The sequence below is a fragment of the Oratosquilla oratoria genome, chromosome 4, assembly GCF_046742065.1.
Source record: "Oratosquilla oratoria isolate Oo_2021 chromosome 4, ASM4674206v1, whole genome shotgun sequence".
Lineage (NCBI taxonomy): Eukaryota > Metazoa > Arthropoda > Malacostraca > Stomatopoda > Squillidae > Oratosquilla > Oratosquilla oratoria.
In genome coordinates, this window is record NC_134780.1 from 5,927,697 (window position 1) to 5,950,196 (window position 22,500).

Consider the following 22,500-nt stretch of genomic DNA (forward strand, 5'->3'; position numbering starts at 1 on the left):
TCTTGTAATTTCGACTACCTGTTTATTGTGAGCCAAAATTTGTTTTTCTGTGATAGATTTGAATGACATCAAAATGGTCTCTTTTATCTTTTACCGATATATACACACCCGTATCTTTTCTTAATATTATTTTAAGTTTATTTTTATGTTTTTGCAAACGTATGTATATTTTTCTATATTTTTGTCACTTTCATCATCTCAACTAACAACTCATTTTCTCTTTTTTTATTTTATACGCAGTACCAAAATCTCCATTTTAATAATAAGAAATATATATATATGATTTCTTTCCAAAATTGTCCCATTGTTTCTTCTGATATCTTTCTCATCTCATCTTAATATTTTCTGATTTTTTATTTGAAAATTACCTCTAACTCTCTCATCTTTCTCCTTCAGTCATCTGTCTACCAGCAGATAGCCCATGAATATTCTGGGCTTCAATTCTTTCTTGCAAAAATACATTCGTAGATTAACAATTTTTGAAAAACACTTTTCTTATTCTTACCTCTTTCTCTGTACACATTTGGAACACCACCTTTCAAACCTTTCATTCGATAATTTTCTCTTCATTCTTGATTTTATCACTACTTTATTACTACTTTTATTCCCTCAGTGATTCTTTATATTTATCCGTTTTGATTTAGTCTGATCCATTCCCCAACTCATTCTTTTAACATCATTCTGTGTATACATATATATATATATATATATATATATATATATATATATATATATATATATATATATATATATATATATATATATATACAATATCACACAAATAAAGCACAGAAAACAGTCTTCCTATTGAGATATATGGGAAGTTCCGTAGACTGTGACTGGCTATGAAGTGGATTTCTAGCCGGTGAAACTCGAGACAGTAATCATATCATTACGCCCATTAACGCTAATCTCATCTCCATTAGTTTTCGTCTTTATAGATATAACTTTATCTCTTGGGATTTTCCCATCGTCTCTTGAGAGATCGTGATTGTCTTTTTTCTCTACGTGATACTAAGTCCGGTTGTTAGTCTATCTTTATATCAATCCTGTTCTTGTTCTATCTTATCTCAATTAACATCTCCAGAAAGTCTTTCTTATACATCACGAGCATACCCATATTTTCCTACATTGCTCATTTCCACGTTTGGTGTATTCACAAGCTTTAAATATCCTTCCTTCCCCTGTATCACTGTTTTTTATCAAACCTATGATTTCTAGTGTGTATTCCATAAACTTATGTATATATCACAACTAATACCACAGTCGGAGCAGAAGAAGACACTGGAGACGGGGAGTCTATATATTTCGATTGATAACTATGTAGACAACCCGAATGTGGTATTAGTTATGATTATGTGTATATATACATACATATATATTTATATATATACATATATATAAATATATATATATAAATATATATATATATATATATATATATTCGTATATGTATATGTATGATACATGTGTATACATTCATTTACAATGACTTCAATCCTCCTAAGAGGTGGCAGTCAAAGCACATAAGCACGCCCAAAGCTTCACCCAATTACTCTTCCCATCTCAATACCTTTTGGATGAAGTGTCGTATGTTTCAGAATTGGGATTAATATTTCCTTTTCTCTCTGAATTTCGACTATTTGTCCCTTATACTTTATATATATATATATATATATATATATATATATATATATATATATATATATATATTATATGTATATATATATGTATATATACATATATATATATAGTATATATATATATATGTATACATTTATCTCTCTCTCTCTGTCACTTTCTCTCTCACTCCCTCTCTCTTTCTTTCTTTCTCTCTCTCTTTCTCTGTCTCTCTCTCTCTCTCTCTCTCTCTCTCTCTCTCTCTCTCTCTCTCTCTCTCTCTCTCTCTCTCTCTCTCTCTCTCTCTCTATATATATATACATTTATACATATATACTAGTCAAATTACCCGCGCGTTGCTGCGAGTTCGTGAATAATCCCTAACCTAACCATACTCCACCTAATTTTAACCCTTAACCCTAATTTTTTTTTAATGAAATATGGTTATCCAAGTACCTGGAGTGACAGGGTATCAGAATATATATGGCTATGGGGGCCTATCTCCAAAACACTAGGAGGAGTTCGTGAATAAACAAACATATAGACAGACAAATGAAAGATAGTTATCCAAGTACCTTGGGTTATAAGGTTTCAGAATATATATGGTTATAGGGGTCTATCTGCAAAAACCTAAGAGGAGTTCGTGAATAATCTTTAACCTAACCATTGCAGTGGATTTTTAACACTACATGGTGAACGGTACTCGGCCGTAAAAGAAGAATTGAAACAAACTTTAAATATCTTTGGACTCCTTTATTGCATTTCCGCCTGCGATAAAATAAAATGAAAACAATCAATATATCAACATTTGGTAAAATTATACAATCATTTTACATTTACATGCTTTCTCCTTACAAAGGCTATCATAGTCTATGGCAACAATAATTTCACAAATATAGATAATATTTATGGACACATACAATGGTTTATTTAATTATAGTAATTTTTGTCATAAGAATGCTATGCGCGCTAAGGGGAAACTACAGTAGTGGCGTGTTACCACACCATACCCCATCTAACTTTAACCCTTAACCCTAACCAAATTTTTTTTTTAAATGAAGTATAGTTATCCAAGTACCTGGAGTGACAGGGTATCAGAATATATATGGTTATGGGGGTCTATCTCCAAAACCCTAGGATGAGTTCGTGAAAAAAGAAACAAGAAGACAGACAGAGGCATTATCATTATAGATATATAATATATTTTTTACAAAGAAAAATTGTATCAAGCCACTCTTGTCTTCTTCCACTTAGTTTTGATAACTGGTGACAGAAACAAACCCACAGTAGTACAACACAGAAAACACAGAATCAAACTAATGGAACACATACCCCAATTTCTCACTGAGGGTCTCAAGTCAGAGAATCTAAAAAAAAAAAAAAAAAGTCACTCTACATGACACACACTTAATCTTGAAACCTAACTAGTTTTTATTCCTTTCATCGCCACTTGTACTCCCTGCTTCACAGCTGATTTATAATTTTCCTCACCCATCAATAATTCTCACAGCCTCCCTCACGTCCTTCATAGTCAACAGCGTCCCATAATACTCATCCTATTTATCTCTCTTACATCTTTCTCCGCATTCCGCCCTCTCTTCTTTACCTTCACCTCCTCACACGCCTGTCACTAAGTTCGGAAACAATATCTTTATTTATTTCAAATTTTCCAGGAAATCATCTAATACACCTCATACTCACTCTTCTTTTTGCCTCTCTTATAATGGGGTTCGCTTCCACAATCTTCATGGTATTCACTGAGTGATTTATGGACTACTATTGGCTGTTACCAGTTTCCTGGGTCCATGGGTCTTGCATGAGAAGAGCTGGACAACGGATTGGTTGATTGCTCATTCTGTAACTCTCACATGCTTTCTTATTTCCCTCATTTTCAACAATTTCTCATACACACGTCTCGTAACAACCACTACAGCGTTTGTCTTTAATTTTATTATTCGATCTTACTTCTGTTTCCACTCATTTACCTCATCCCTTTAAAACACATCTGTTCCTCTTCTACTCCTTCTTCCGCCATTGCTTTCGCTACATTTCACTTATTCCTCACAGGTTCTTGGTGCTCATATTTATTCTCTTTGTCATTAACTTCACTGAATAATTTCCTATTTTCATGTTTCCATATTTCCTTCACTCGCAACATACCTTCCACCAGATATTTCATGTTTATATTGTATTTCATAATTCTATCCCCTCAACATGTTTACATCCAATACTCTTCCACGTACCCTCTTGAACAGCACTACATAACTCATTAAAATTCTATCGACTACCCTCCCACCAATCAATTTGATACACGTATACTTATGTATATATTACTTATTAAACACGGTATCAGCAACCACGTCTTCAGCAACCTCTCTCTCTTTCGCTCTCTATCTCTCTCTCTCTGTCTGTCTCTCTTTCTCTCTCTCTCTCTCACTCTATCATCTGGCTCATCTAATCAAGAATGTAAATCACCTATCGCCATTACACACACACACACACACACACACACACACACACACACACACACACACACACACACACACACACACACACACACACACACACACACACACACACACACACACACACACACACACACACACACACACACACACACACACACACACACACACACACACACACACACACACACACACACACACACACACACACACACACACACACACACATGTATATTCTTAACAAAGACATTAGAAGTAAGAAGTCAAGAGTAGGGGCTTCGAAAGCCCCTACTAGATCGTGACGCCACTAAGCGTTAACGGCTTAAAATTCCCAAAATCCAACAAAAGCTGTTCTGTCCAGCGGACATCAGAGGCGCGGTAGTCCATCATCAATCGCAGTATCTCATTGTAAAGTAAATATTGATAAAAAAATTCTCCCTTTAGTAGATATTCTTGAAGGGGATTGTTATGTAATATACTCTGTAAAAGTAAATATTATTTCACCAGAGTTCCAAGGAGTATGACATCAATACTTCTTCATTTTTTTTCCTGTGTTCATCTCAACTGTCTCAGCTTTGGTGATCATATGCTGTATGGGTCTTCTCTTGAACGCCTGGTCTTCTCTCCTGTTCCTCTCCTCTCCTTTCGCAAATCTCCATTCGGTTGCGGGCTACCAAGCAATGACCTCCCACTTTTCTCCGTTACCTGGGTTCTGTTTTGGGTATGGGTGCCGCGTTTGGGTATATGTGGGTTCTATCATATAGAGTTTGATAGTGAATGTCGATTTTGAGTTCAGAGAAACAAAGAGGATTCTACAACAGGACCAGCAGTCTCACCATTTACAAGTTTTACTTATATTGTTTGTTTGTTAAGCTGGGGGTCAACTTGGTTGCTGTTTGTTGTATTATTTTGGTTTTTATTGATATCCTCTCTTTTGTGAATAGACCGAACCGTCACTGGATGGTCTAATTTGGGACGGATTAGATTTTTGGTATTTTGTTTTTATTGTCAATGTTGTGTAAAACCACATAGTTTAGCTATCATACTGATCAGAGAAATTGGTCTGTAATTTAGGACTTTCTTCATACTTCTTTATCAATTTGTACCCTGTTGACTAATTTTTAACCCTGAAGTACTACCACTTCTAATGAACACATTATTAGGTTATGAAAAATCTTCGCTAGCTGATCTATGCATTCCTTATATTTCCAATTTGTGTATGTGTGTGTAGTGTTTATGTGTGCGTGTGTGTGTGAGAGAGAGAGGTACATGATCAGTCTTTCCCATTAAGTATAAATACTTTACTTATTGAATAACATTTGGTTATTTAACGAACAGAAAATCTAGTCTAGATGTTATGTCAACCCCTCAATATATTATAATTTCCACGTATTGGACCATTTTTCATTTCTATATTCAATAGTATATTTCCCAATGATTCTTATTTACTTTTGTTTTCCACCCCTCCCAGTCCACCTCCCTACAATTGAATTCACCCACGAGCACCACGTTGTCACTTTTTGGATATTCTTTTTTCAGGTGAGTGACCATATTTGTTAGCATATTTTCATATTCAACCTTGCTCCTTACTCTTGTCTTTAGTGGGAGATACTCCAACGCATTGTTTCTTTTACTGGTCACCTCAATATCTGTTTCGGTATTTATCATTTCCGCTTTTCCTTCTCCCATTTGTACATTATCCACTATCATGTTTTTATCACTACAAACATCGCTCCTCACCTCCTCTCTCATCTCCTCCTGTGTCTCTTTATTTCAAACTACGAGTATATTTTTTACCCTACACTTGGATATCTATATTTTCTATTCAGTTTGGCTTTGACGTGACACATTACATTCTATCTTATCTCTTTCAAGTAATCATTGACCACAAAGTCGATACTCGGTGCTATTCTGTGTCATCCATTTGTTATTTTTTTACCTTGGCCTTGTTCCTTTGCTGCTTGTTATTTTTTCTTATGTTTAATCTTTTTTGTCTAAACACCGTACGAGATTATGTATGGCATTGTGTGCGTGCGTGCGCGTGTGTGTCTTTGTGTGCCCGTGCGTGCGTGTGTACGTGCTTGTGTGCATAGTAACTAATCTCTATTCATATAGGGATGCTGAGCCACTTGTAAACTTTCACTATCCTTCCCTTCCTCTGTCCTTGAATCTCCTTCACCACGCATGACTCCACGTTTTCCTTATCCCATACTCCTGTGTCAGGAGTACAACAATATCTCCATTTCATTCCCCTGTGTATCATAAATAGGTGACTAAGTGGCACATACCAAGGGAACTAGACATATTTTTTTCATCTCCTTCTTATTAAATTCACTATTAAAACTATTTTAAAAGGTAACGATGAAATGATAAAAAAATGTGTTACTATATCTCCGTCACTTCCATACATGTATGGTCTAATTAAAACTCATAAAGTTAATAATCCAGTTAGGCCCATTACTTGTTCTATTGGGTCTTGCACATATAAGTTGTCAAAATGGTTAGTGTCTCTTCTTAGTCCTCTTGTTGGGACAATTTCCCACTCTCATATCAAAGATAATGTTGACTTAACCGAAAAGCTGCTTGGACATAATATCACATTTGATTTTAAGTTGGTTAGTTTCGATATTAAAAGTTTATTCACCCGAGTCCCGGTTTTAGATTTGTTAGGATTTCTAGAAAAAGAATTAAAGAAACATGACTTTACACTCCCTGCTCATACTATTATTAGTTTAATCAAATTATGTGTAATAGACTCTAAGTTTGAATTTAATGGAAACTTTTATACTCAAACATTTGGTATGGCCATGGGGAACTGTCTGTCTCCAATTCTTAGCAATTTGTATATGGAGTTTTTTGAAAGAGAGTTATTACCAAACATTCTTCCAATTAATGCAGTTTGGTACAGGTATGTTGACGACATATTATGCATTTGGCCTAATGATCAATATTTGGATACTTTTTTGTCAGATTTAAATAATTTGGTGCATTCCATTAAATTCACAGTAGAGGTTGAAGAAAATAATATGTTACCATTTTTAGATGTAAATATTTACCGATGTGGAAGATACTTTAAATTTGACGTTTACAGGAAGCCGACCAATGTCCTCTCGTACATTCATTTTTACTCGTATCACAGTCAAAAATCCAAGCTGTCAGTTTTTTCTTCTATGTTCCTGAGAGCTTATAGAATTTGTTCCCCTGAGTTCTTGGATCAAGAAATACAATTCATCTATGACATTGGAGAAAATTTAAAATATCCAAAACATCTTATTGATAAAACAAAAATCAAAGCCAGGAAATGTTTTCTTAATACGTCGCAGGTCAAACCATTTAATTATAAAAATATGCTAACAATTCCGTACCACGAAAATTTAATCCATCTTCCTAGCATTTTTGAAAAATTTGGTATCCAGATAGTATTCAAAAATAATAACAACATTAAGAGTTTGTTAATTAAAAATTCCCCAAGAAGTAAAGAAGGATGTATTTATAATATACCATGTAAAAATTTTGATTTTATTTATATAGGCCAAACAGGCAAAGGCTTAGAAAAAAGAATAGGCCAACATAAATATAGTATTAGAACGGGGCAAGTGTCCAGTGGATCATTTGTCCACCAAAGGGATTATGGTCATAATATTGACTGGGGAAATTCTAAAATAATTACTTCTTGTAATAATATTATAGAAAGAAATATTATTGAATCTTGTTTTATAAAAAGAAATTTTGGAAATAACATGAATTTGAGTTTGGGTTTATTTAAATTGGACAATTTTATTATTGACAAAATTGTGTGTGATAAAATGTAACATGGGACCTCTCCGAGTATCCTTGTCTTCTTATGTATTTATTGTTTCTTTCTGTATTGCTTTTTTGTACCTTTGAAAATGTCTAAATAGACGAAAACGTTCGGTATCTGTTTTTTCAATTTCCCGGTGGTTTCTGCAAAAATATATACATATATATATATATGTATATATGTAAATGTATATATATACATATATATATATATATATATATATATATATAATATATATATATAGATATATAAGCCAGTCAATGATTGGTAAGATAGTTAATAGAGTATTAGTTTTTGTTGGGTGTGGGTTGGTAAGGTTGGGTAAAGTTGGTAAGGGAATGTTTTGGTTGTGAAAATTAGATGGCGAACAGAAGGAAAGATTGGGGAAGACCAGTCTGGATTTGTGAAGGGAAGATGTGTTGATCAAGTATTTGTGGTATAACAGGTGTGCTCAAAGTATTTGATGAAAATAAGGATGTATTTTATCCATAGCCTTGGAGAAAGCATAAGACAGGGGGAGAAAGAAGGAAGGCAGTAAATAAGAAATAATCAACATTATTCCTTGAGTGGATGTTAGTCTGCAGTCATACAAGATTGCTGTGGGCCTTTGTAGTAATTATATCATACGAGGAGTTGTGGAACGTGTTGTGAATGTATGGAATAAGAGGTAGTCTGCTGGAAATGGTCGGGGGATTTTACATGAGTAATGGGGCTTGTGTGAGGGCCGGGTAAGAATAGAATAGATAATCTGAGGACAATGTAGCTTTGCTTCAAGGTTATGATACTTCGCTATGGCAGTTCAATGTGTATACAGATGGGATAGTAAGGGTCAGAAAATGCAAGTATGCTGGGCAGAGGTTTAGAATTAGTTGGTGATAATGAAGAATATAAAAAAGTTGAACACTATTTGCGAATAACACTGCACTTACGGTCAGTTCTGAGGAGACTGAAGCAGTAAAAATGACCAAGTTTGTCAGGGGATGTGAGGGAAGAAAGTTATGACTGAATATGTGTAAAAGTAAAGTTATGAGGTTTGTAAAATATTGTTGATGATGGAAAGGATGGTGGAAGATGTAAAGATTGAGAAAATGGAGAGAGTTAGATTTTTAGGGTTCTATGTGGCTGTGAATGGAGGACTGCATGTAGGGGTGAGTTGACGAATGAAACAGCAAAGGAAACACCTAAATGTCTGGGTGAGATGGAAGCTGATGAATGATAGGTATTTGAGAGCGAATACAAAAAGGTAATTGTATAAAAGAGTGAGTTTGTCTACATACCGAGTGGTACAAAGAATCGTAGTGTAAAAGAGTCGGAAGGAAAAGTTTGAAAGAATTTGGCGTTATGTGTCTGAGAACCCAGATAAATGTTTCAAGAATAGAGTGAAAAATGTGGAGGTAAGAATGAGAACAAGTGTTAAGAAAAGGCTGACCGAAAAGAGTGAAGATGAGACAGGTTGGACATATGGAAAGAATTAATGAAGAACTACTAGCACAGAAAGAGGTTAACAGATGCAAACAGAATAAAATCAAAGAAAAGACCTAGAGGGAGACATGGAGAAAAAATATGGATCTAACTGGTATGTTACTAGAACAGGGAAGGGAGAATACAAGAAAGAGGAATGTGTGAAAGGAGATAATGAATGAATGAATAACGCGACCCAAAGGAATGTTCCTCGCATCTGGTGAATCTGTGGGGTTAAACCAGCGCGGCTTCCGAAACCTGCAACTTTGTGTTTGAACCACGCAGTGTGGCGAAGGGCAGGTTGGTATTTATCCTCAAGGTCTTGAAATGGGAAGGCAAATGGTTGTGTGCTTTGAATCGGCCACCCACTTATTAGGGGAAGTACGGCCTGGGCATATAATGTAATTAGGTAAATACACACATACACGCACGCGCGTACACACACACACACACACACACACACACACACACACACACACACACACACACACACACACACACACACACACACACACACACACACACACACACACACACACACACACACACACACTGTGGTTAGAGCTCTGGCCTGCCACTACGGAGGTCCGGGTTCGATCCTCGCCCGGGGCTGAAATAATATCAGTATCGCAGCGCTGAGGGGTGTTACTCCAACTCTCGTGGGCGGGGAGTTGGGGTGTGTGTGTGTGCAAGGTCATAGCATTACCCATAGATCGGACCTACGAGCTCTGAGCTCTCTTCCAGGAGGGAAATAGCTGTCGATCACGAGTCCAACACGTGATCCAAAGACCAAGTGAATACACACACACACACACACACACACACACACACACACACACACACACACACACACAATGGGAATTGTGGAGACAAAATTAAAATGTCTACTATCGTTCAATACTGCGGAACAAGGTATATACAACCATTGGGCGAAAAATAGAACGGAGAAACAGGATGGAAGAGTCATGTTTTTGACTAAGAAAGGTTTAAATGTGACAAATTTAACAGAAGGAAAAATAATGTGGAATTGATTATGATTAAAGTTGAAAACAGAAACATGAAAAGTAGAACATTTATAGTAATACATGTGCTCCCCAAAACACAGTCTTGGACAGATTATGATCATTCCAAAATACTGGAAGACACAAAGAATGCATGAATTGGATTACTGAAAGAAGGAGGAAACAGTAATTATGGGTGACTTAAACTCAAAAGAAATATGTTGGGAAGAAATGACAGTGAAAGGTGGAGAAGGAAGAACTTTGGGGAAATATTCTAATTGATATGACCATTGAATACACATTGATTCAGTGGTTAAAGGAAAATACTAAGTATAAAAACAACAAGGAGCTGTCAAGACTAGACTTAATATTTACATCAGAGCCTGAAATCGTGAATGAAATGGAATACAAGACACCGATTGGGAAGAGTGACCACATACTAATAGAGTTCGAACTTAAGATAACAGATTGATTTGAGAAGAAATGAGAAACACAGAAAAGGAAGACTAATGTACAATAAAGCGGATTTTGAGAAAGTCAGAAAGTTCTTTCAAAATGCGAACTGGGAAAACTTCTTAAATGAAGGAACAAAGATGGAAGAGAAATGGAACGTATTAAAGGAAAATTACATGGAGGGAATAGACAAATACGTACCAAAGAAGAAACAAGAACGGGTGTACATAAAGTGCTGGTGCAACAAAAAGTGTAGTAAGGCTAAAGATAGAAGAAACAAAGCCTGGGAAAGATAAAAAAAAAAGATAAAAAAAAAGCAAATGGCAAATATACATCAAACTAAGAAACGAATATATAAAAATACGCAGGGAAGAAAAAAGAAACTATGAAAAGAACAGAGTTCTGTATTGGCTCCAATAATGTTTGCCATATATATAAATGACATGGATGGAGGTGTAGAATGTTATATGAACTTCTTTGCAAATTATGCAAAACTACGAAAGAAAGTAAGTACAGAGGAAGATTGTGAATCACTACAAAATGACCTGGACAAAGTCTGGGAATGAAGTCAAAAGTGTAAAGTGAACTTTGACATCAAGAAATGTAGTATAATAGAATTTGGAAAAAGTAGAATAGAATACCGGGGCAATATGAAATTGGTACAAAAAGGAAGTTTAGAAAGTTAGGTCGGAAAGAGATCTATGAATAATTATCAGCAAAGACATGGGGCCAGAAAAACATATCAACAAATTAGTCGGAGAAACTTTCAACTTATTAAGATCAATGAAAGTGGCCTTTGACTACCTGAATGAAGAAATGATAAAGAAAATATTACTTACATTGATAATATCAAGATTGGAGCACGCTGCAACACTATGGACACTCAGTACTAAAGAGAACATAAAGAAATTAGAAAGAACTCAAAGAGCAAAGACAAAGATGGCACCAACACTCTCCAACTTGACATACGAACAAAGATTGGCCAAACTGGAACTACCAACCCTGGAACAAAGAAGAGAAAGAGGAGATCTACTAACCATCTACAGAATTATGAAAGGGATGGAAGTCCTTGATAGAGATGATTTATTAAAGTGGGATAAAAGAAAAACAAGAGGACATGAAAAGAAACTTAAAAAAGGATAGTTATAGAAGAGATCTGAAAAAGAATAGCTTCCCACACAGAGTGGTGGATATCTGGAACAAATTGAATGAGGAAACAGTGAGTGCAAAAACTATACAAGAATTTAAGATCAAACTGGATGCTGAAAGATACAAAGCTCTCTTCCCGTAAAATACAACTAGGTAAATACAATTAGGTAAAAACACACACACACACACACACACACACACACACACACACACACACACACACACACACACACACACACACACACACACACACACACACACACACACACACACACACACACACACACACACACACACACACACACACACACACACACACACACAACACACACACACACACCACACACACACACACACACACACACACACACACACACACACACACACACACACACACACACACACACACACAAACACACACACACACACACACACCAAACACCACACACACAACACACAACACACACACAAAAATGTATGTGTATCCGCATATATTTCAGCCTTTACTATACAAAATAATGTTTTACACCTCAACAAACAGAAGCCTATGTTTTTTCTGAATTACGAAAAGGTGGAAAAGAAAGTACTATCATTGGCTGACAGTGTTGTGCATTTGTTTGATTAACATGGTTTAGGATTGATTTGATAATGAAGGATTAAATCGCATTGTCATTTCTTATCAGGTTACGGACTTGCGAGCGAGAAGGCAGATACTGGTTAAGATCCAATAAAGTTGTGAACACAGACAAACCCTGACAATTGAGGATCTAGGAAGTAGTCACAAATAAGGTGTTTGGAGTTTGATAGCTTTTGTATGAGGGGAATGATGCAAAGAAAGGGTGTTTGATATTCCTAAAGCTGACTAATTATAATCCAAGTAATGCTACATTAGCATTCTCCTTAATAGTTAAACAAGTATACAGTTTTAATATTGAAAAAACCGTGCTATTTCCATGGCTAACGGAATCGTTATTATTTTCCAGCCGTAGTTTGTATTTCGTGAACTGACAAAAAAAGCACTTTAAGCAGACAACTCCATAAAAGGGGATAAAGGACTCTTTCCATCAAACCTGATTCCTTGACGACACTCTGGCTGACACGAAACGGTTTGATTTAGCTTCAGACTCCCTCACGCCCTCAAAAAAAAAAAAAAAAAAAAAAAAAAAAAAAAAAAAAAAAAAAAAAAAAAAAAAAAAAAAAAAAAAAAAAAAAAAAAAAAAAAAAAAAAAAAAAAAAAAAATCGATCTCACTGCGTTCAACCAAACGGACCACGACCGGGGAGGCGAGAGGTTGTAACTGAATAGTGTCCGGCGGGACCGCAGGGTACCTGAGACAACCAACGGCGAGATGATGGTGGTCGCCACAAGACGACTCGTCCTTGGCAACATCCACAGCTGTCTCATCTTCAAACTCACGGGTTGCTTGTCTTTCGTCGAGGCCGCAAAAAATAATCATTGTTGCGTCCATCTTGGAGTGGAAAGGAAGTTGAAAGAAGAAACTTCTAATGTATATATATATATATATATATATATATATATATATATATATATATATATGCATATATATATATATATATACATACATACAAACACACACACACACACACACACACACACACACACACACACACACACACACACACACACACACACACACACACACACACACACACACACACACACACACACACACACACACACACACACACACACACACACACACACACACACACACACACACACACACATACATATATATATACAAGTTCAGTCTTTCCTCTTCCCAATACCATCTTCAAATTTCTCTTCGGTGCCTTCATCCTATCATTTCCATTTCCATAAATTTTCTTTTTGTTTTACATGTTATAATATACCCTGTAGCCTGCATTAATATTTCATTTTTTTTCTAATTTGGTCTCATAAGAACAAAAGAATGGAGGAGACTGCAAGAGACCATAAGGCCTACATTAGGTAGTTTCATGTCCCTTACGAGTTTTCATCTTTATCTATAAGTTATATTGTCTATTCTTCTCTTAAAGCTACCATTTGTTTCAGCGCTTATTACATTGTTTCTAAGTCTATTCCATTCGTGAACCACTCTGTTGGTAAACCAATTATTTCCTATTTTCTTCTTGAACCTAAATTTGTCCAATTTAAACACATTACTACGGGTGCTGTCCTGCTGTCTTCATATGATGACCTTGCCCACATCACCCTTGTTAAAGGCCTTGACTCATTTGAATACCTCCCTTAGATCATCCCGTACTCTTCGTTTTTCCAGAGAGTGTAAGTCAAGGTAGCTAAAACTGTCTTTGTATAGTAAATATAATCATTTATCTCTAATGTAGCTAATCCAAGCGATTAATATTGGTATACAATACCTTCAAGCTTCTTACATTACCATTACTTTTTTCTTTAATATTTCTTTTAGATACACATCTTCAACTTCCGGGCCATCAATTCACTTTCTCCGTCTGCATTTGTGCGCCGTTTTCTATTTCTTTTTTGGTTTAACTTCATTCACTAATTTTTAAATTTTTGCTCCCTCCTTTTTCTTGTGCCTTTCCTTCTTGATTTTTTTTTAAAACTTGTTAGTCTGCCAACTTCTATTCGTATGTTGTACTGTTTATCTTATTAACCGCAGATTTTTATTTGAATAGATTTTCTTTCGCTTCTCCTTACCAACTTCCTCAGTTTCATCAATGTCCGTCCTAAGTTTCAATACTGTTGACATTGCCTCCTTAGCTTTTAAAAGTTATTTTACATTTATTCTTCTTAATGGGATATGATTCTTCGTCCATCCTATAATAACTGTAGACGTCTTTCGTCTAACACATCTCCTAGTACTGTTTCTCTATTTATTAAATTTCAACATATTTTCCTCACAGGTTCTTGGTCTTTATTGTTTTTACGGTTGATGGTCTGCCTTAATTGGTCTCATTAGTGATCATGAGTCTTCCTCCAGCTCCAGTGTTCTATTGATGTCTTTATATCATTGTTCTATCCTGTGTTCTATTGGCGTCTTTATATAATTGTTTTATTTAAAGTTAATATACATTTTCTTTTACCTCTTTCTTTTTCGATTTTTTATTTCTTTTGCTTATTTTTTTTTTTTACATTTATCTGTTTGATTTACCTCGATTAGTTCTTGTTTTAGTTTCAAAAACTGTCACCTGGTTTGAATTTTTCTTTCAAAGAATCGCTAAGTTCAGATTTATTTGTTTGATTTCTTTGGATAAAGATTGCGCAAAACTAACAAAAAATCCAGTTCAATTATATTTTCATTTTTATTTGTTCAGTCAGAGAAATCTAATCTAAGTGTAGAGAAAAAAGTCGTTATTTTCTCTACTATCGACCATGTTGTTCATAATAGTAATTCTTATTTGCAATAACTTTAACTCTATTTTTTATATAAAACCATTATAAAATTCCTTTTTATCCCACGCGGATTCAGGATTGATTACACAAACTGTTAAATATTTTAAATAGGAGTTCCAGCATGATTGTGTGTGTGTGTGTGTGTATGTGTGTGTGTGTGTGTGTGTGTGTGTGTGTGTGTGTGTGTGTGTGTGTGTGTGTGTGTGTGTGTGTGTGTGTGTGTGTGTGTGTGTGTGTGTGTGTGTGTGTGTGTATGTGTGTATGTATGTGTGTGTGTGTGTGTGTGTGTATGTGTGTGTGTGTGTGTGTGTGTGTGTGTGTGTGTGTGTGTGTGTGTGTGTGTGTGTGTGTGTGTGTGTGTGTGTGTGTGTGTGTGTGTGTGTGTGTGTGTGTGTGTGTATGTACGTGTTTGTGTGCGCGCGTATTCATCTTTATATCATACCTACACATCTTTATATCATACCTTTATATCATCTATATATCATACCTACACATCTCAATGTTAATTCGAATATATATAAAACATAAATCAAGTATACATAGAGGAACGTCCGTTTGCATATGTTTCCTTTAGTCAACTTGAGATGCACGTCCTTAAAAGTTTGGCAAGAGGCAAGGCTCAGTGACTGTGATAAGCAAAATATTCGACACCTCAGGAATACGAGGAAAAAGGACAGATAATATGACTCTTAAGCAAGAACACCTAAATCCATCTAGATCTTGTCCATCCATCAAATAATCTAGTAATCAACCCAAAATAGAAACATGAAAAATAATAAAGCACTTCATGAAAGAAGATGGAGTTTCATTCAAATCAAAACAACAAGACGACAAGACTCAGATGACAAGTCACGGGAGGAGGGTACGAACGTGCGGGGACTGATGTTGAGAAACGCAAAACAAATTAGTTTGACCTGATCACCCCCTGGGTCAAACTCTTCCTTAATTGCGTAGGAACTCACGACATCCACCGCTTTCATCCACCAAACTACGCAATTAGACCTTGGTTAGCTTAACTAACAAAAAGGGGAAGCATGGGACGAATTAAAATAATCTTCTTCGGGTCCTCGTCGACGAGTCAATAGCGTGGGGGGAGCATCTTTCTTTTCCATCTTCCCCCACCCCCCTTCTCCCTCCTTCACCCTCCCCTTCCCCCCTTTCCCCCTCCCTTTCTACCTCCTTCCCCCTCGCCCTTCCTCTCCTCCAAAATCTCTAGCGAAAGTAAAAGGTAAACTTTCTCTTTCGTTCTGTAGATTTCGATACGCTGTTGTTTGTAGTCGCCTCGGGGTACTTGAACCTTCAGGTGGGAGATGGGCGGGGCGGGGCGGGGCGGGGCGGGTACCATACAAAGGGCGAGACTGGAAGAGAAGGATCTTCTTCACTCGTATACGCATTTGAGAGAGCCACAAGCCCTACACCAGGAATCACTTAGGTGCCGCACGTGTCTGTGGATAGTCGGGGCAAGTGGGATTTACTGATACCCGTTGGGGATCGAGAACGGGCTCTCTCTTTCTCTATCTCTCTCTCTCTCTCTCTCTCTCTCTCTCTCTCTCTCTCTCTCTCTCTCTCTCACACACACACACACACACACACACACACACACACACACACACACACACACACACACACACACACACACACACACACACACACACACACACACACACACACACACACACACACACACACACACACACACACACACACACACACACACACACACACACACACACACAATTCTGCGATTTTTATCACACTGTATTTTATCTACCTTCTCAGATATCATATTTTCCCTCATCGACTTCAGAAATTCTTTCGTTATTCATAACCAGAGAGGTCTTGTGTTAAACCAAGGCTTACTCTAATGTGCCAACATGGAGCAAGTAAACTGTCTTATCACCGGACGCCAGCTGAGGCACTACATGGTAATGGTTCTCTTTTTGGATGACCGTCTTGCTTACAGGATCATCTCTGAGAAAGAATGACACAGAGGGTGATGCTAAGGGGACGACGGTGTGTTAAAGAAATCGTGTCTCTCTGGAAACTGTGGAGGCTGGAGAGGGAATCTGTCTGGGTCTGCCTGGAAGCTTCATGGAGGGGTATAGTTTATAGGAAGGAAAAAAAAGGATAGATGTGGTTATTCGCTGTTTGAACGCTAAACTATCACGTCCAGCTACGCACATAATTCCTGTTTTATCTCTCTCACTACTTTTTTGTTGTTGTCAAAATTCCTCATACTTTCGGTCTTAGCACTTTCGATCTTACACACAGATCGTTCAGAGAAGAGATATCTTGGGTTCGGTCCGGAGACAGAGTACCGGTCCCTCGGGGTCGCACCTTTGGATAAAGGTGGGTTTATGATCAACTTTGGCGCTTGTTGCGCTTGTGGCGTAATCGGAGGCATGCTGGTATCGCATTCATTTAGTTGTGGGTTTGAATCCCGCACTCCTCTCCAATTCCCAGAAATGACTGTTAGTTACCTGATTTCGCACATAACTTTATATGAGATTTTGAAATGAGGGATTTCGGTATTAGAGCACCATTATGTTTATCAGTGGCTACATTTGCTAATAAAAAAGAAACACTTTGTGAAGATTGAATCTTTATTAATACAACATTGCTCTTGTTTCAGCTTTATCGAATACTATGATAGAGTTTTCAAAAGTGAAACGTCGTTGTAACATATAGGCTCCGTCTTCACGCGGTGTTTCTTTTAACCTCTTTAATACGAGTCAAATTCAAATCCTCGCGGGCGGCATTAGCTGCCTGATGTACGATGATGCATCCTAATCCAAATACTCGCATTATGAAATATAAAGTTACAGCTGTATCACTCGTTCTCTTTCACTCTGAATATTAATAACCACAGAAAATATGATCAGGCCAGTTCACAGAAAATGGGGGTCGCTCAGGTACAACTACAAAATAAATATAATCAAAAAGCAGACGTCGGCAACTCGCTCGCTCCTCATGACGCCAACGTAGGCGTTAATTGACTTGACAGCAACTGATGATTGCACACGTACACTTGTTAAACCTTTGACTGTCAGATGCTTCCCTTATCTGAATACAATTGATTGGTGGTAGCCACAATAAAACTCTTAAATCAATTTTGAATGTGAAAATGTTCATGTCTTATTCGTTTCTTGTAAAACTATCGGATTCGTTTAGATTCTCTGCATATTTTCACTGATGCTCATTTCAAATTGTCACTTCTTTTTTGTGCCTGACTTTTGGTTCCCAAGAGGTTTTTATGGTTTTATATGAGTTTCATTACCACTTCGTGGTTCATAACGTTTGAATATGTTATAGGCTTTGTCTTATTTTAGCATTATTTTCCCGTTCCTTTTTCAAACCAATTCTGAAAAAAGAACTGTCATTTTTTTATACCTATGTGTCGTGTCGTTGTTTTACAACGATGATGCACGCCAACAGGCGATCTCGTACTCCATAGCAAGGTCAGACAAAAGAAAGAAGTGATAATAACATTTTGATTATATGTTTATCGAAGTGAATCCATAACAATTTCAAACGAAAGGAATAATGATAAGGTTATGTTTACGTGTTTATCCAAATAGATTTGAAATTTTTGAATTGCGTTACATTTAATCGCTTTGGCTGAATGTTTATTTCCTTCACTGACGACCCGCTTGCGGAAATTGCCTCTTCCTATGCTGCGTGGTGAAGAGATCCCACAGCTGCTACCAATTATAAGTGATTAGAGAGCCATCCGGTAGACCATTCTTCTTCTTCTTCTTCTTTTCTTCTTCTTCTTCTTCTTCTTCTTCTTCTTCTTCTTCTTCTTCTTCTTCTTCTTCTTCTTCTTCTTCTTCTTCTTCTTCTTCTTCTTTCTCCTCCTCCTCCTCCTCCTCCTCCTCTTCTTCTTCTTCTTCTTCTCCTTTTTTTTTCTTTTCTTTTTCTTTTTCTTGTACTTCTTTTTCTTTCTTCTTCTTCTTCTTCTTCTTCTTCTTCTTCTTCTTCTTCTTCTTCTTCTTCTTCTTCTTCTTCTTCTTCTTCTTCTTCTTCTTCTTCTTCTTCTTCTTCTTCTTCTTCTTTTTCTTATACTTTTTCTTTTTTCTTCCTCTTCTCCTTATTCATCTCCTTTTTCTTTTATCTTCTTTTTCTTTTCCTTCTTATTTTCTATTCTATTTGAGGGTGAGTTTCCCAGAGCATAGTGTCTCCTCTTTACCGTTCAAATAAAGAGGAAGAATTCTCTAGGCGCCTTAAAACTATTTTTTAAACTGTTACAATAAAAGTATCATAAGAATACTGTAGAAAAAATACCACGTGTGATCTGTGAATTTCACATTTGATTTTGATAACCAATTAGATGGATTTACCATTTATCATAAATCATACACCTCTTAGTCATGTATCACAAGTACAAGTGTGTTCGTTCTAATCTATTTTTTCTTTAAACCTAATTAAAGTGTGGTTACTAGAACAAGTCTTTGACTTCAATTATTCTCCATTTGATCTCCAAGTTGATTAGATATCCGTCAATCTTGATTTTCTACTTGTCGCGCTAAAAATTGTCGCCAGGGAACTCTTCGTTTTCTAAAGTTGTCCAGTTAATGTCTCGCAGCTGAAGTCTGTTATTATATCGATGTATTACAATTACAAAAACTATAGCCAGTTTGTTATCAAATGACAAAGATTATTTGAAAATAAAATATAACATAGTTTCTATTAGATTGACAATCTTGACAAAATGCACACATAAAAAAAACTTTGGAACTCCATGATTACAAACCAATCATGTAACAATATATGTGAAACCGAACGTTTAGACAATTTTCGAAGAATACTGTCTTTCCAAATTGTCTGCTCTCGCCAGAAAACCTTTCAAAATTTACTTCATTATTTCACCAACTCTCCACCAAGGCCTTCACATTTGCATTAAGACGCTATCACACCGGGCTATTTTACCTCCAACCTCCAACTAATTGGCAGTACCGCCAGCACTTTTTCCGCCTTAAATTCACTATGGCAAACTATTTTGTTTTTTCAATAAAAACATATTGAATATGATTTGATATGCTGGAAGGAAATTAATTTCCACCAGCATAACAGGTTACTTACCAAAAGTTGCAGGCTGTAAATTTGCTGCAACACTCGGAGAAAAATTAGCCCTTCACCCAGACTTCAACCCAGTCTTCTTCAAGGTTCTGGTCCTTACACCCTCCTTCCTTCCTTCGGAACCTTTGGGCTAAGTCGCATACCAGACAACTCTCGTAAATTGATCCTTAATTCCATAGTGTCTGCTTCGGGAAGTGGGAGTTCCTTTGTTCTTCGCCCAAGAGGGTTTCTGCAGGAAGAGGAGGAGGAGGAGGAGGAGGAGGAGGAGGAGAACATAGGAACACAAGAATGGAAGAGACTGCAAGAGACCATAAGGCCTACACTAGGCAATTCCATGTCTCTTACCACCTGTCATCCCTATCCATAACATTATCTAATCTTATGTTTAAACATCCAATTACTTCAGCGCTCACTACATGGTTACTATTAGAATGATGGTGACGATGATGACGAGGAGGAGGAGCAGGAAAAGGGGGAGAAGGAGGAGGAGGTGGAAAAGGAGGAGGAGGAGGAGGAGGAGGAGGAGGAGGAGGAGGAGGAGGAGGAAGAAGAGGACCAGGCTTTCGAAGAAGCGCCAGAAGGTCCCTTTTTCCCACCCATATGCCCTCACAGAATCTATTAGAGGGTCGAGTTTTATGACTTGCTGTTGAGTCTATCCAAACCATCCCACATTTCCTCCCATTACTGTCTGGTCAGAGAATCTACTGGAGGGTTGATTTTTATGTCTTGCTGTTGAGTCGATCCAAAAAATTCCTTCCATTCGATGAGATCACAAAAACTAATTTAATTCACACCAATTCCAGACGACTTTATTCAAATTAATGGAGGATTTTGATCTAAAGATGGTTACAAAATCGCCTGAGGCTCACCACAGAAAGGTGAGGTACGGAATTTAAGTAACCAACCAACGTCATTCTCAATATAATACCTATCATGGTACCAAGATGATACCTGTTCCTACTTCCCCTCCCTTCCTTCCCCTCCTCTTCCCCTATCCTCCACACACTCCCCGACCCCCCATCTGAACGTATCTCTCCTACCCTGGGGCCCCGGGAATTTTTGGGTTCCTTCGCTCGACTTTGGTATTACAAGTATTCCTGTGACTATTTCTTGGAGTTTATTTTTGCATAATAAGCAGGACTGATGATAATAATGATAATGATAATAATAATAACAATGAAGATAATGATGATATTAATGATAATGATGATTATGATAATAATGATAATAATAATAATAATAGTAATAATAATAATAATAATAATAATAATAATAATAATAATAATAATAATAATAATAATAATAATAATAATAATAATAATAATAATAATAATAATAATAATAATAATAATAATAATAATAATAATAATAATAATAATAATAATAATAATAATAATAATAATAATAATAATAATAATGATAATGATAATAATAATAATAATAATAATAATAATAATAATAATAATAGTAATAATAATAATAAAAGCAATAATAATAATAACGATAATAGTTATATTGATGATAATAATAATGATAATAATAATGATAATATATATAACAATGCCAACACTAACAATAACAGTAATAAATGTCATTAGAACGAGCAAGGGGATTAAGAACGTTTTTTGAAAGCTCTATGGTAATTTTTAAGAATTTTCTTTGACCCTATTATTCTGTATAAGGAAATGACGTCATAGACCATATGACGTCATAGAGCATAACGTCAAATAACAAATAACGTCACAGAAGATGAAACAACGAGGGAGATTATCCTTGAGGAAAAGGTCCGCCTTGACTTAAAGGTCATTCTTAGAGGAGACTAGGACCTTGAGGATGACCTTATTGTCAGCATTTGACCTATTACTCGAATGGAAGAACCAGCCACGTGACTCTTATATCTACACTAAATATCTATTTTCGAATATTATATCTTATTTGTTTTCTTTGTGCTTCTTATTTTGATTAATGGATAATTTATATTTTTTAATTTATCTCATTCTATCTAACTTTTTAATTTGATCTGATTTCATTTATTCTATTTTACTTTGTTTTGGTTGATTTTATTTAATTTTGTCTAATTCTATTTTATATTA

The 22,500-nt window shown here is 36.1% G+C and overlaps 1 protein-coding gene across 2 annotated transcripts in view; it reads left to right on the forward strand.

Moving 5' to 3' along the window:
• LOC143024606 (U-scoloptoxin(01)-Cw1a-like) overlaps positions 1–22,500 on the forward strand; it is a 39,149-nt gene that overhangs the window by 5,012 nt on the left and 11,637 nt on the right. Inside the window, exon 2 of one of the 2 annotated variants that reach the window (XM_076183463.1) lies at positions 5,557–5,624. The exons of the other annotated variant lie outside the window; for it this stretch is intronic. The gene's annotated coding sequence lies outside the window, so the exon portion shown is untranslated. The remainder of the gene's footprint in view (positions 1–5,556; positions 5,625–22,500) is intronic. 2 annotated transcript variants of the gene reach the window in all.